This window comes from Falco cherrug, chromosome 6 (assembly GCF_023634085.1).
Source record: "Falco cherrug isolate bFalChe1 chromosome 6, bFalChe1.pri, whole genome shotgun sequence".
In the NCBI taxonomy this organism is placed as follows: domain Eukaryota; kingdom Metazoa; phylum Chordata; class Aves; order Falconiformes; family Falconidae; genus Falco; species Falco cherrug.
Window position 1 is genome coordinate 90,370,971 of NC_073702.1, and position 14,720 is coordinate 90,385,690.

The 14,720-nt window shown below is 42.5% G+C and overlaps 1 protein-coding gene across 7 annotated transcripts in view; it reads right to left on the reverse strand.

Moving 5' to 3' along the window:
• COMMD1 (copper metabolism domain containing 1) overlaps window positions 1–14,720 on the reverse strand; it is a 78,903-nt gene that overhangs the window by 58,514 nt on the left and 5,669 nt on the right. The window contains exon 1 of one of the 7 annotated variants that reach the window (XM_027805381.2): window positions 7,634–7,899. The exons of the other annotated variants lie outside the window; for them this stretch is intronic. The gene's annotated coding sequence lies outside the window, so the exon portion shown is untranslated. Of the gene's footprint in view, window positions 1–7,633; window positions 7,900–14,720 lie in introns of those variants that run through there. 7 annotated transcript variants of the gene reach the window in all.

Genomic DNA, 14,720 nt, shown 5'->3' on the forward strand with positions numbered 1-14,720 from the left:
GGCATACCCAACTGGTCACTACTGGGAACACCGGGCCAGGACTCTGCCATGATACTGCTGTTCTGATGGTCTATTAAACAGGAAAGCTGGGGCAAACGTGACACGCGCCCGGCCAAGGCTGAAACAAGAGAGGAGACATGCCAGCTCCCTGCAACACCCGCAGCTTCACGGGCCACCCCAGCACCACAGACAAGGCAGCACAACCGGTACACGGTGCACCAGTGAAGCGGGGCCTGCAGCACTGGCCGCAGCGGCGTGTGGGTGCAGCGGCAAAGCGTGGGACTTCCCAGGGAGGGTCCATGTGCACGGAGCAATCCTTAAAAACATGACTGCAGCTTCTTCCCACGCATCAGCGGACTCTGTCAGGGTAAACACTATGTTTGTGTTTTGCCAGGAAGCGTACGGGGTCCTTCGCTCCTCCTCCCTGCGCAGCAACAGAAATTATTCTTCCCAACTCCCTTTTTTTAATAGATTGCCAGTTTTCCCACCTAATTTTCCAAAACTGGTAATCCTACAGCCTTACATTTGCATCGCCTAACTGGCAATGCTTGCAAAATACGGCCATGCAGGGAGGGGAGGACAGGAGGCAGAGAGAGAGGAAACTGTGGCTAAGCTTCCCCACCACCGTTTCAAGCAGACGCTTCTGCTTCATTCTCACCCAAAATGGATGCAGCTTGTCTGAAACGAACGCGGCACCTCCAAGCATGCGCCAACATGGAGCACAGCAAGGTGAAGAGCGGTCAATGCTGCAATCTTTGGGATTCGCCTTCACTGCATTCTCCCTGACGTGGTATTCCTGCCGCCGTATTCCACGTGCTCAGGGAAGCACCGATCTCGCTCTCAATAGCCAAGGGGGTGACACTGTGTGGCTTCTGGCCAGACGCACGCTGTGTGTTTCACATCGCTCCTCTGCAAAACTGGGTAACGCTTACTTCAAAACAGGGGGTTGGCGCTCTGCGAGCTGGCCAAGGACCTGCTGCTTCACCGGCAGCGAACTGCAACTGCCAGCGGGGTGAGCTACCGGCCGGCTCTGCCGCCTTCCTCTAGACCAGACACGTCAAAGTATACACCATCTCAGCCGCATCAGCACTGACAGTCCTTTTTGAAATAAAACGGCAGGTAACAAGAAAGCACAAGAACTAAGGCCAAACCAAAGAGCTCGCGCATCACGCAAGTGACAGAACAGCGGCGGGTTTGCTGGTTCGAAGGGAGGGAAGCCGACACCAGGACGTGCTCAGCAGCCTTCGGCAGCCACCCCACCGCGTCCGCCTCACCTTCGGCGCTCTGCTCAAAAGGAAAAGCAAACCAGAAACAACACCCCCAAAAACCCCAACAAACAACTTGTGATCTACAACCATTAGCTGCCTTTTATCATCCACGTGTAAAATCTCTCTCCTGAAGCTTCTGTAATGTGTGTGTGAATATATATATATTTTTTTTTTCTTCTTAGAGGGATGCGCCACCTTCCCTAGCTCTCAGAATGGATTAGCAGCCATCTGTTACATGGCAGAGAAAAGAAACAGCAATCCACACTAGAAGTCACTGCTTGGCTGTATCAGGGTTCCAGCTTAATAGGAGCATCTGCCAATTTATTGTAAAATTTGAGATGCCTAGTCCACCACCGTCTTTTCTACAGGGCATTTGCCATGTCTGTATATATTGCTTCCTTTTATCATGAGGATATTTCACTTGAGGTAATTATCCTGTAATACCTAATTATGCTGTAAGTGAAAAAAGCACTTTTCATTTTCAAAGAAAAGCTATTTAGGCTGACAGTCCTTTCCTACATCCACGTCTTACATGAACAGGACTGTCCATTAACAGTACAGTGGAATATTTTGTTTTAGTATTTTTCGTATCACTACATCTGTGTGGGGATCTGTTTGCGTGTTGTGTGACACTGGCTACCGCCTACATACACCTTTTGTGTTGTTTTATGGAACAGAGGAGGAACAGAGGTGAATCAACAACCCCAGACCCCAGCACCTTATGTAAGCTGTGTCAAGACTAAGATCAAGTTGAGATGCAGACTTTCTTCTCAGTTCAGCTGTGCAGAAAATTGCCTTCTGTTTTATTCCCGTGCAAAAACCAAGAACATAAACTGCATCCGCTGCACTGAACCAAGCAAAGGTGTCGTAGATGCAGATTCACTGGATCAAATAAACAGGTAATCCTTTTCTAGGCTTGATTTTTATAACCTTCAAACACTACACATTTGTAATACCTCAGATTCTTTTTAACCTTACCCCCTTTGCAACAACTCTTTTGCAAGATGCAGCAAGATTTCTGGCGGTGCTTTGCTAAGCTGGAAAAAGACGCACACACAAAGTTCCTTATTGTGCTTGACACATGACATAAATTTGACTTTGAAGTGTATCTGAAAGAGGAAGCTTATGACCAAGCTTGCAGTTTTAAAGCATAAGGAAAACAGAGCAATATTGCTAGGGCTTATAACAGGGCAGTTATACTTGCCTGTTTGGCAGAGATCATCAACAGATTGACAATTAGTTAAGATCCGGTGCGGGCTATGTTTAAAAACTCTGTATGTTCATATACTACAAGCACCCCGATACAGTTTGCTACCAAAACACTACCACGTAAAACAAAGGAAGGAAGCCATGTTCATAATTAACAGCCATTTATCTCTCTCTCACACACAGACATGTGTGCACATGTACACATGATATGGATCACTTCATCCTGTACACGTAAACTGCTAAGAAACCGTAAGATAACTATGCTGTATTTTGGTATGCCACTATAGGCCATCGTTCAGACTAGAATCTCTCAGCTTGGAAATATGACAACTACTTAAAACCTCCTTTTTAAAAAAAATAACATGAATTTTAATTGGAAATGGATCAAACAATGAACAAGTTATACTTCAGCATAGCTGCATGAAGATATTAATGGAGATATATTTTTTTAAATTCCTCGGTAAAACCCACCAGCTATAAAACTTTTCAAGTCACCGAAGAACAGCAACTCATTTTAATATCCTTCTTCATCTTAACTTTGAAACATTTCACCATGGACAGGAAACCTGATACAAGTTACAAAGAATGAGAGCACAATTAAGGTCTTTGCTGGTCTTCCATCTCTGTTATTGTTATAAACAATATACAACTGTACAACTAGTTGTATACAACACCTATACAATTAATTCTTTAAACAAGCATAGCAGTTCTCCATTGCTCTTATGAATGGTCACAGTTAAATTTTTTACTTTTTTTAAGCTTGAGGAGATGTTTTAATTTAACTTGGCAAAAATTTGTATTTCCAGTCATGTTCTGCCAAGCATTACAAACAGTTCTTCCTATTACTTTTAACAATGCTCATTTGTTAGATAGAATATCGAATTATAGTGAATACACCTTATTGATATTTCTAGAGATTAATTTAAACTTAAAACATGAGTGGTTCTTCTGTGCTTATAACTAAAGACAGATAAAATATGTGAGTGTAGGTCTCCTCTCCTGCTTTTAAGCCCTAGGAGCTTCGGGTGAGCATTTGCCACCCCCAGGACAATGGCCAGCTGCTGTCCACCTCCCACACAGCGATAAAGATGGTTTCACTGCTGGAATAAACAACACACGCACACGTTAGCATTGTTAACTGCAAACTTCTCAGGACTTAAAGGTGTTGAAACCTGTTTTATCCATCAGTTCCTACAGCTGAATCACTGTCAGCATTGGTTCGAGAGGGGTACATCTTATTAATGCCAGTTACTTGGTCCAGACAGACCTTAAAGTGCAGGATCTACTGCTGTACCTTGAGTCACTGCCAATGACCTACAGCAGTATGTTATATAGACTTTACATTCTGAGCTAAGCGTGTCTACGTGGAGATCCTGCCTTAGTTGTTTCCCACCTCCTCTCTTCAGCAGTCCTCAATAAGCATACTTTTGCAACGTATTGTCACAGCCCCCTTTCTATTTACATTCTGCCCCATCTCTATGCCATTCTACAGCACGTCGAGAAGTGCCGTAGCACTGAGGAAAAAAGGTTATGTAGGTCCTAATTCCAGTTTTTATTGGTAATCACAAATTATTTACTATTTCACCATGAAAATCTTCAACCAACAAAAAGCAAAAAAATTTTCTAAGAATGTACAGAATCACAGCTGTTCTATGCCAGTAATTTACATTACCATGACTGTTCGCTCAAGCGACTAAGTAAAAAAAGCCTATTTTCAAAAAGAAAATCTGTAAGAGAACACCATTAGATATTAAAAATTTCCTCCCATTACGTACTTTGAGATTTGTTAAAATAGAAATATCTCCCTCCATCCCCAGGAAGCACAGCTTATGGACAGCATGTCATACTACAAACACGCAAATTCTACCCTCAGCAGCTGGGCACACACCTGTCCTTCCAGAGGCTGGGCAGATGCTTCTGAACAAGAAACAGTTTTGGTCACACCACCTTTTCCTTGTGTTCACCCTCAACACTTACCCACTATGTCTTCAAATATAATTCAGCCAATAAAAATATGACTTCAAATACTATTTCCTTAATGGAACAGTATTTGATAATCTGGAGAGTTTTGTATTGGCTTAATTAGATTCATTAGACATGTGCCTTAGTACACAGAACAGGAAAACAGACTTAAATTCATCGTCTCTTCTGAGAAATAGAGCCTGACAAGCACGCAGTACTACTAAGAAATGACAATCGGCAAAACCCACCAGGAAAAAACTGACTTCATTTCCAGAAATAAAACGTTACTTGTCAACCACCCGGTACGAGCTCCAAGAGCTGCCCATGCCAGCATGTGTAGGCATTTTCGCCAGCGACCCTCAAAGCTGCAGGCTGCTGCCAGCCCGCAGCACAAAGGCATCACAAGCTCAGAGAAATAAACGATTCAGTGCCGCCTGCCTACTAACAAACTCGCCTCTTCAGGTTTTTGGGAGGCAGGGACGAGAGGCTAGTCCTGCATCACAGCCCTTGCCTTTTGGATGCTCTTGGAAATACAACCTTAAAACCATTCTCAGATGGTGGGAGCACATGGACAGAGGCGGGGGCCAGCTGCAGACAGCAGGAACACGTCAAGGGACCCCACTCGGCCAAACCACTTTGATCACACAAAACCAATTCCTGTTTACTTCAGGTTACTAGGCATTTCTTCCTCTTACCAACCTTAGAAGAAAACTTTTACTGGATTTGGGGCAAATGGGGGTGCCTGCTGCATGCAGCTTTGGGGCGTGCGGTTTCTTTCCCCCTGTCTAAGAAGAAAGGCAACCCTGGGAGAGGTTCTCTGTCTCCTCATCTTTGGACGTAATGGCACGCACGGGTCCTAGTGACACTAAGCTATTTGCCAAAGTCAGCTCAGCATGTTCTTCTACAAATAGTAGCTTCAGACAGGAGGAATTTGAGAAGATCCCTGCAACCCTGTGGTTTCTGGGTCCTCCTTTGTAAGTATGTACTAACCAGACTCTCTCCCAAGGGCTGCCGAGATACCCAGTCCTGTAATAAATGAGCTGTTCCCAGAGATGTTGCCTGGATATTAGTCCAGTAGACTTTCCCACGTTTCCGGAGACAGTGGAGGTTTTCAACTAGCTGGTAGGTTGTGCCTCACAAACACTGTTTATTAGAGTCCAAGAGCTCTCCTGAGAATTGGAATTAAGGTAAAATTAGATGCAACAGCCTGTCTGTCTGCACTTGAAAATGGTGATCCATCTTTCTGAAAAAATCCGAAAGCTAAAGACTTCAACACCCCCCCACAAATTTGTAAGTCAGAAATCACAAGTGACCTTGACAACACATTTGGTATTTCTACATTGAAGTAGCAAGATTTTAACTAATCTTTAAGTCTTCATCTAATCCACGGGAGATCGCACGCATTGCCATCATTCAAGTTCCATACTGTGTCCCAGCATTATTTGTTTGCTTCTTACTGAGCTGTAATACACAGTTAAAAGTGAAATGAAACTGTTTGCTAATAGAAAAGAGCTAACTGTGAATCACTAAGAGAATAATAATTTATGTTAAAACCTGTAGTTTATTTTTTTTCTAGTGTGTAATAGATCTTCTGCAACAACTATTTCTTATTCCAACCTGTGGAGCCTTCTGATTCGTTGCCAAGGAGACACTAACCAGGTCAACGGACCGTCGGCAGACTTGGAAATATTTTGGAGTTACTCTGACTTTCATCAAGCTTTCTCCTCAGACGAGAGGATTCGCAACACACAGCAACAACAAAAAAATTACTTAACTGCTACTGCAGATGGGAAAAATGCGTGTGCATGATGAAGTTTCAGGAAAAATTACATGCTTCCTGCATTTCTAACCTTATTAAGCTTGATTCTACCCAGACTTGTCAAATGTGCACAATGAAGATAAACCCCTTCTGAGCGGGTTGCTTCCATGCGTCCTGACTGACTCCTCCATTCTCTCTCCCCAAGGTTTCCACCACGCAGAAACCCCCTCAAACCCCTATCTTGGTTTTTTTGCATACAAGCTCACCTAACGTGACGTCCTCTGCTAAAATTACTTTTTCATTTGAACACGAAGTTCAGTAAGAGGGGAGTAGATATTCAGCTGTTTCTGGCCTAGCTTACAACTGAACACAAAAGAGATCTTGGCATTAGTTTTTAAAACATCTGAAGTGACCACAACATTTTTTAATCCAGCCTGCCTCTGCCATTAGTCTGTATGTCTGCTAGAAGTGACCAGTTTGAACTCATAATTCCATAAAACACCACTTCCTAAATTTATTTGCAGGAGGTATCACTTTCCTGCAGTATGAAGGCTCAGTTGATGACAAAGGAGGATGAAATGCTGATTAAAATAGGCAGCCAGCAGATGAACCGCAACCTGAGCCATGCTCCTGTGGTCAGATCATACTTCCTGCAAATTTGCTGGGCTGAGCTCAAAAAAGTGGCTTCCCCACCCTAGCCCCATCTTAAAAAACAGATTCAGCTGAAGGAAAAATCGAGAATCATTAGGCTTACTCTGTCTGGACTGACCTAAAGACTCTGTCTAGGCTTTATACCACTTACAGAATGAGAATAAATTAAAAAAACCCAAACAGAACAAGCCCACCCACTAACGCCATTAGTCATGGCTAGATCTTCAAACAGCGCCTGCATACTCAGATTACAAACAGATACTAAAAGCTTGGATATTAAGCAATAAACATTAAAAAGCACCTCCCCCTTCCTAATAATAGTTTCCAAATTTACTTAAATTTGTACTTAAATTATTGAAAATAGAAAGAGGAAGAGATGTACAAGAAAAAAGGCAATGGAAAGTGCTTCTCAGAGAGCACAGATAAGTCGACAGGCCAGAGGAAAAACAGGGAACCGAAAAAAATAAGGAAATGTTCTATTAATAGCAGATACAGTTGCAACTACGAGGGTCAAATAGGAGGAATAAAAATATAAATGTATTAAAATACAAATAGAGGTTGTCCATCCTGGCCTGTACTCAACTGAAGCACAGCAAAAAAAGCCAAAGCTTTGCTATCGGTTTTCTCCCCAGCTGAGTTGAATTCTTTGCTATGGTTCAGAAAGCGTTTTGCCACTTGGGGTAGAGGCACAGAAACGTCACATTTCCAGTAGTTCTTAAACATGCATCCATGTTACAGCCAAGTTTGACAGATTCAATCTTTTTCAAAATTAATGTGCACATACGTGTGCCCTGAAGCTTCAGCAGAGGCAAGTTGCCTTCTTGGAGAACATAAAAATCTTTGCAGATTATGTTATTCAGTCTAAAACAGATTCTTCTTTGGTCCTCCTCAAGGAGCTAGATTCAAAAATAAGAACTCTCAACAGATGGAAGCCATTTAATGCAGTACTGCTAATGACAGAAAGGAAAATAAAAGGCAGAGAGAAATCCAGATAGGACAGAATAAATACCAGATGGCAAACAAAAAAAATATTCAAGGGAGGGAGTAAAAGCAGGAAAAGACACACACAGATAGACACATACACACTCTGACAGTCCCGGAACTGGTGACATGACCTGTCGTTCCCTTAAAAGACCACGTGGTCAGCTTTTTTTCTGCTGCTCTGTTCTCTTACAATAAAATAAATGAGAACTGTGTTTATCAGGTTCCTACAATCATTCTGGGAAAATTACTCGCTGCCGTGGACTACTGCTTCATGTTTAATCTCGTTTCACTTAGGAAAGTTAAAAATAGAAGTTGGAGCAGCTCATATTTTGAAGGCACGTGGGGGGGGGGGGGGAAGAAAAGATGTAGCTCTACCCCGAGTGCAGTAATGGTGCAGACATTAGCAGAGCTTATTGTAGCTCTCTGCAGGCAGCGATCCTGCCAGTGAAATCAGGCAAAGCACAAACTTGCTTTATTATGAACCAAGCACAGAAAACAGAAGTTTTCATTTTTACTCAGTGCATCTTGACTGTTTGCATCTTAAAAGTTAACAATTAACTCATTTAATTTCCCTGTTGATTTACATTTGAACATCAGCTTCCTTTACAGCAAAGCTTAGATGCTCTAGCAGTGAACAACATGAAATACGAGTCACACTCCTCAGCTGTATGGTGTGTTGCCATATACTCTGGTTTGGAGCCAGATTCTGACTCCAGGCTCTGCTTTCCTCTCTTTCACAGCACTACTGTATATTACCTGTACTATTCCGGGCAACAGGCGGAGTAACATTTTCCTACCTGGAAGGAGAAGGGTTTCTGCACTCCTAGACCAGGCTCACAACACAACGCACCACTGCCTTAGCCCACAGCCCTGCAGATACATTTCACAGTGGCAAAGAGATCAGCAAGTAAAGGAGACAAGTTTGCAGACTACAGAGTTTTAAGGGAAGCAAGCAAGGGTGCTTCACCATCTGGTCATTCATCACCTATTTTGACAACTCATGTTACACGTTGACAGGTTTGACAGGCGAGAGGTAAGCCTCCAGTCTCGGGATACGAGCCAGCAGGTCTTCCTTTCAACACAGATAAAATAGTTTCCCCTCTTGTCGGCTCAGTGAAATATAAAACATGTTCCCCAAACCAGTAGCAGCCGTGGTGGTTGTTAACAGCCGAACCTTTATGAGGAGAAACAAGCAGCAGGTCACCGTGTAGGCATCTCAACTGTTCTGTAAAGGTCCCCGCTCCATCCCTGGTGCTGGAAAACAACACTTGATCGGGAGCGAAGCCCAAACCCGGGAGTTCAGAAGAAACTATCCCTCACTTTCCCATAAAGATTTACGTACCGTTTGTTGTATTAAAAATGCTTAGAACGAAGCGTAATAAATATTTTTTGGGGAAAAAAGGCTAAAGACTTAATGAAACAACCAAAACATCAATCTGAAAGTATTCTCCAACAGTACCACGTTAAATATTAACGACTGCTTTAACTACCCCAGAGGGGGTTCTCTATTTCTATCAGATGACTTTGTCAGGGACCTGATCTATCAGCAGAGCTGGCCAAGTCATCAGGGTTTCCAGCGAGCTGTAGGACCAGCAGCACACCCCTGTGCCTCCAGACAACATGCACTGTTCTCGAGAGCAACACATGCATGGTGGCGGTTTGCAGAGCTTGCAGACACACACCACCAGTGAAAACCCTTTGGTGCCCACCATCATCTGGCGTTATTTTTCACCATCACAGGCCTTAACAGCTAAAAACTTCAGCACTCAAACGCGCCAAGACACCACAGCCCATGCCATCAAAAAGAAAGCAATTATTTTTTCCCATGCCTTCTCTTTGGCTTTTAGTCAAATTGGGGGCTACTCATATTCAATGAACTCCCTACCGTTTGTCCACACGAAATAAAAAATTTCTCTAGTGCTTTCTTTCCATTGCAAGACTATTTATAGATTTCCTAACATGTCATAAACTGATGTGTCATCAAATGAATCCTGTGAACAGAAGCACTCTCCCTGCTGAGCAAGGAACAACTGACACTCTTCTAACCTGCTTCCCAACAAGCCACAGCCAGATCACTCTCTTTCCATCATTCAGGAGACTTTACCCAAAGGACACAAAACAGGGACATGTGCACAGGTACTTGTGTACAAGGAGGCACATCCAGTAAGCGACCGAGGAAGACTCCTCCTGCAAGGTTGCATCAGCCGCTCGTGCCTTTGGGTGTCTTAAGAGTCACCAAGAGAGGACCATCATAGAGGTCTCAAGAGGTCTGAAGCGCAGCATAACAACCTCCAGCCTCCTGAGGACCCCTCAGTAAAGCCCAGCTCCAGCAACACATGTATCTCACACACAACACTGGAAAGCAAACCATGGGGTCATACCACAAGACCCCAACCAGCCCCAGAACCACAGTTTACCATCTTCACCCCAGGCAGTGAATAAAAACTAAGTGTGTCACTGAACGGTGTCAGGAGGGGACTAATTTCTGACCTCTCTTCTTTTGTGCACTCTGCACAGTGCAAAAATACTTTGTAAACATGTACGTGTGATTGCCATAGGAGTATCTGACCAACTACTAAAATAACAGCACACTGCCAAAATGCGCCACTCCTTGTCCTACAGAAAAAGTCTTTTGTTCACTTCAAAAAAGGTAAAAATTGATTTTAATGAAAAATACTAAAGAAATCAAAGCTAATTCAAATGTATAAAGTACTTCTACCACATTTGACCATGTAAAACTAAAGCATACTTACACAAACAGCTCGTTAGAACAAAATATAAAATACTCTTCAACCACAAATGGCAAAAGGAGTACAACAGAACAGCACATCTGACGCAACAGTCTGAAGACAGACAACAAAGCCATGCGTAAGTGTCACACAAGGAGTAAAACTGTCTGTTGCTTACTCGCCTTTTACACAGATACCACTTTAGTGTCTGCGTATATCTTCAGAACATGTTTCATAATCCTGGCAACACAGTTTATAGAGACTGCAAAGAAAGGAAAGAAAAAAAATACCCACCAAGCTGAGGTAGAAACCTTCTGGCAGAGATCCCAAAACATCTCAAACAGAAAAAGAGATATAATCTAGCCTTATTTGGAAAAAACCCCAGAATTTCACTCAAACTGTATTAGTATTGCCACATTTTATTGGGGGTGGGGAGTGGGGGGTGGGAAGAGAGATATGAAAAACAGGCTTGCAGGAATATATTAACATATGCAAAATGAGATAATTAAAAAAATATTTTTTAAAAATGAGAAAATCACTTATTTTAAATCTAAAAATTGTTTGGACAAGTTGGCTATTATTTCACATTTGCTACGCACAGTCTATTTTCATGTTCTTTCAGTGAGATTCTGTTGTGATGTTTTTAACTTACATGGAATCACACATAAACCAGCACTGTTGAGAGGTAAATATAGAAGGTGCCAAAGAATTAGAGGAATAAAAAAAATGTATTCCAAGATCACTGTCACCTTTAGAAGTGAAACACACAGTCCTCAGGGAGAACAGATAAACAGATACCAAACTCGGTAGGGAGTTGGGAAGGAGGAGGGAGTCACAGGCTTGCTATACAGCTATAAAACTATCAACTTCGCAAGAGGTGGCGTACTCTGAATTAGACCTTCGGCTGTCAGCTATAAACAGATGCTTGTGCACTGTAAACAAAGTGAAAGGTAAATCCCCCTTGCTTTTATCAGACAATCCAATTTTAAATCATTGCATGGCTAAAAAGTATCGGGTGATTTGGTTTCCTTGTAGGATTTAGTTTCCTTGTACATGACCACTATGTGCAATGGGATATAATTATGGAAAACCTACTGAGCTTAAGTTTCAGGTGTTCAGAAAACATAGCAAAAATGCCTCAAAATAAGAAACCAGTTTGGTTTTCACAATAATGAACTCCTAATCCCTCACAATGGAGGCCAACCACGTTCCAGTCAGTTCTGACTTACTCCATATACTAAATCTTTTTTTGAAGTTATTGTGTAAAATCACACATTTACAATGATAAACCCAAAATTTAGAAACAGAATATTTTAGGCTCTGCCTTTAAAGAAAGTCACTCACTTTGCCTTGTTGTAAGGCCCATGATCCTCCAGGGATGAACGCGGGGCCCTCTCAGTGTTGCAGCCAGCCCCTCCTGCCAGGGAACCGGACTGGCCATTCCCACCACAGCTCAAGTCGCTGCCGGTTCTTACCCGACAGCTCCTGCCCCACTGGGCTCAATGACTAAAACCATCAATGAACAAAAGACTTGACGTAACAAATTGTAGCGTCTGATATTTTGTGCCACTAATGCTTTTTCTCGCCCCCCCTTTTTTTTAATAAATAAGCTATTTAAAAAATTAACGTCATTCAAACACGTTGAAGAGTTCAAGGCTCCAACATTCCAGTCACCACACTGGAAGAAATCCAGAGTACAAGCTGCAAAATGCAGTAATTCTAGCTACACAGCATTTTTATCACTCTTAAGTTTTTAGTATTGTCGGATTTATTTTTTTTTTTAACAAGTTGTTGGATATACTGCATCCAGTTGCTCCAAACTAGCACAGTAGAAAAACTGATGTACGTCATAACAGGTCTGTAGCTGCCAAGCGTTACCACAAATGGAAAATTTCAGATGTTCATCTTGTAAAAAGGGTTGACTTGTAAGCGTCGTCCAAACTCGCTTTTCATACACTAGCTGTGAACCCCTGGCTCAAATGAATGTCACAGCTCTGCATCTGTGATAGGTGTTTATTCCATGCATTAACGGCTCTTTCTGTTGCTCTCTTCTTGTTCTGAACCTTCTGTGAAGCGAGGATGTATATATGCATCAGCAGAGATTACGCTCACCCCAACGTAAAGGATGCACTGACTAGTCTTTTTTCCTAGTAAGATTTATCTTTTCTTGCAATGAAAAGATACATGTGTATTTGAAGAAAGAAAGAAGTCTATTATCTGCTCAGCTGCATGGCAGCCTCACATGAGGCTGGCACGGCTGGAATAAGAATTTTCACTCCATTGCCAGCATCAGTACTGTCCTGGAGCAAGCAAGCACTAATCTCCCTTCACACCAGTTGTAACAGACGGTATCTATATATTTTATATATACCTAAAAAGTATGATATAACAAAGAATATAATTTCAGTGTACAGCTTTTCCTTTCCTTTTAGTCCTTTTTTATGTATCAAAACGAAGGTGAGACAACTCCAGCTCTCTCCGTTTCACAGGCCACATTTAAAGAGGAAAGACAACTACTACTAGTCCAGAAAGTCACCAGCGCCGAGATGACGGCAGTGAACTCCCATAACCCTCCTCAGCATTTCCCCCACACTTTGGGGAACTGGGAACGGAGCATTAGTGTTACTGAAATAAGGGTTTCACGTGTAGTTTTATGCCTAAGGGAGTCTTTTTCCCTTTTCAAATATACTCCATACAGCATGTGTTTGATGAACACTAATGAAGTATAGCATAAGCATTTAATTTGCATTAACAAACTTCAAAGGCAAGATCTCACTCCCTAGTCCTCAATCACAGTCGATTCTTGTTAAGGTCAAGAGAAACACTGCAGGGATCAGACTAATGAATTTCAGCATAATCAATATACTTGCCTTTCTCTGCATGCATATGTGGGTGTCCATACACACACACGTATATATAAACATGTTAATCACACACACATATATATATATGTATGTAACCTATGCTAATCATACCTGCGGGGTTTGCATTTTTCTCTGAGAAACAGAGTGCACCCAAAGCTTGCTGGTGTTATTAATGATGAAAATACTACTTACTGGCATAAGTTCTACAAATGCAACAAACCAAACTGTACATTTGGATGGCGACCACCAGGGAATCCAGCTTTCTCAACAGCAAGCTGTTCCAGAAGTCCATTAACAGACAATTAGCAGATTTCCAGTAGGGCATTTTCAAAGGAAGAAGTAATGCAGAGTCATTACCAACAGGAAAAGCTGGCGCTGACCTGCCGGCTCTAGGCACAGACAGGGCAGCCCCCACCTCCACAGCTGGGACAAAGCAAGTAGGTCTCTACTTGCAGAGATATAATCAACACTGTAATTGAGGAAAAACACAAAGAGAGAGACTGGCTTCTCCTTTGGCCAATACAGACTTCACCACACCTATCATACACCAGTGACGCAGGTCTGCCAACATCTTCTAATTTACCGTTCTTCCATAGAGAACATGAAAATAATATGACACAAAAGGTCAAGTAAACCATTAAACATAAGGTAAGCCATTTTCACTGAAGTGGCACAGTTGCAGCATATTGGCACTTTACAATCTCAAATGAGTCTTGGATTTGCCTCGTTAGGTAATAACCTTTCACCTCAGTCTCACGATCGAGTTATAGAAAATACTACTAATTAAGTGAATGACGTTATAACGGTGGAAGCCCTCCCCTTTCTGCCTGCCTGCAGGATTTGCACGTGTAGTTGCACAGCAGTAGGAAGACTACGAGGTTTGCAAGGTGGAGGTGTGCACTCCTTACTCACACCCCATTGTTTAAACTTTGTACAGATCTGCTCACAGCGCAGAACACCATCACCTTCCCATCCCACAGCTACCAGCAACAACACCGCCTCCTATACATCTCTCCGTAATTACAATAGCAATTAAACCAGTATGGCAAATAGGAAAGGCTTTAACAACACAAATACTGACTATTGCAACTGGAGAAATCGCAGAAAAAGGAGTATTAAAAAAAATAATCCAGAATGAAGCGGGTACATTGTTTGAAGCACCGTCCTTACCGCTCCTGCCAATGTGCTTCAACCATGTCACATCCTGCAGCCAAACTCCCTCTCCAGTTCGCTCTTCTGAAGAGCCTTCCCCCTGCACTTTATGTTATTCCTACATTCACCAGCTGCACCAGTC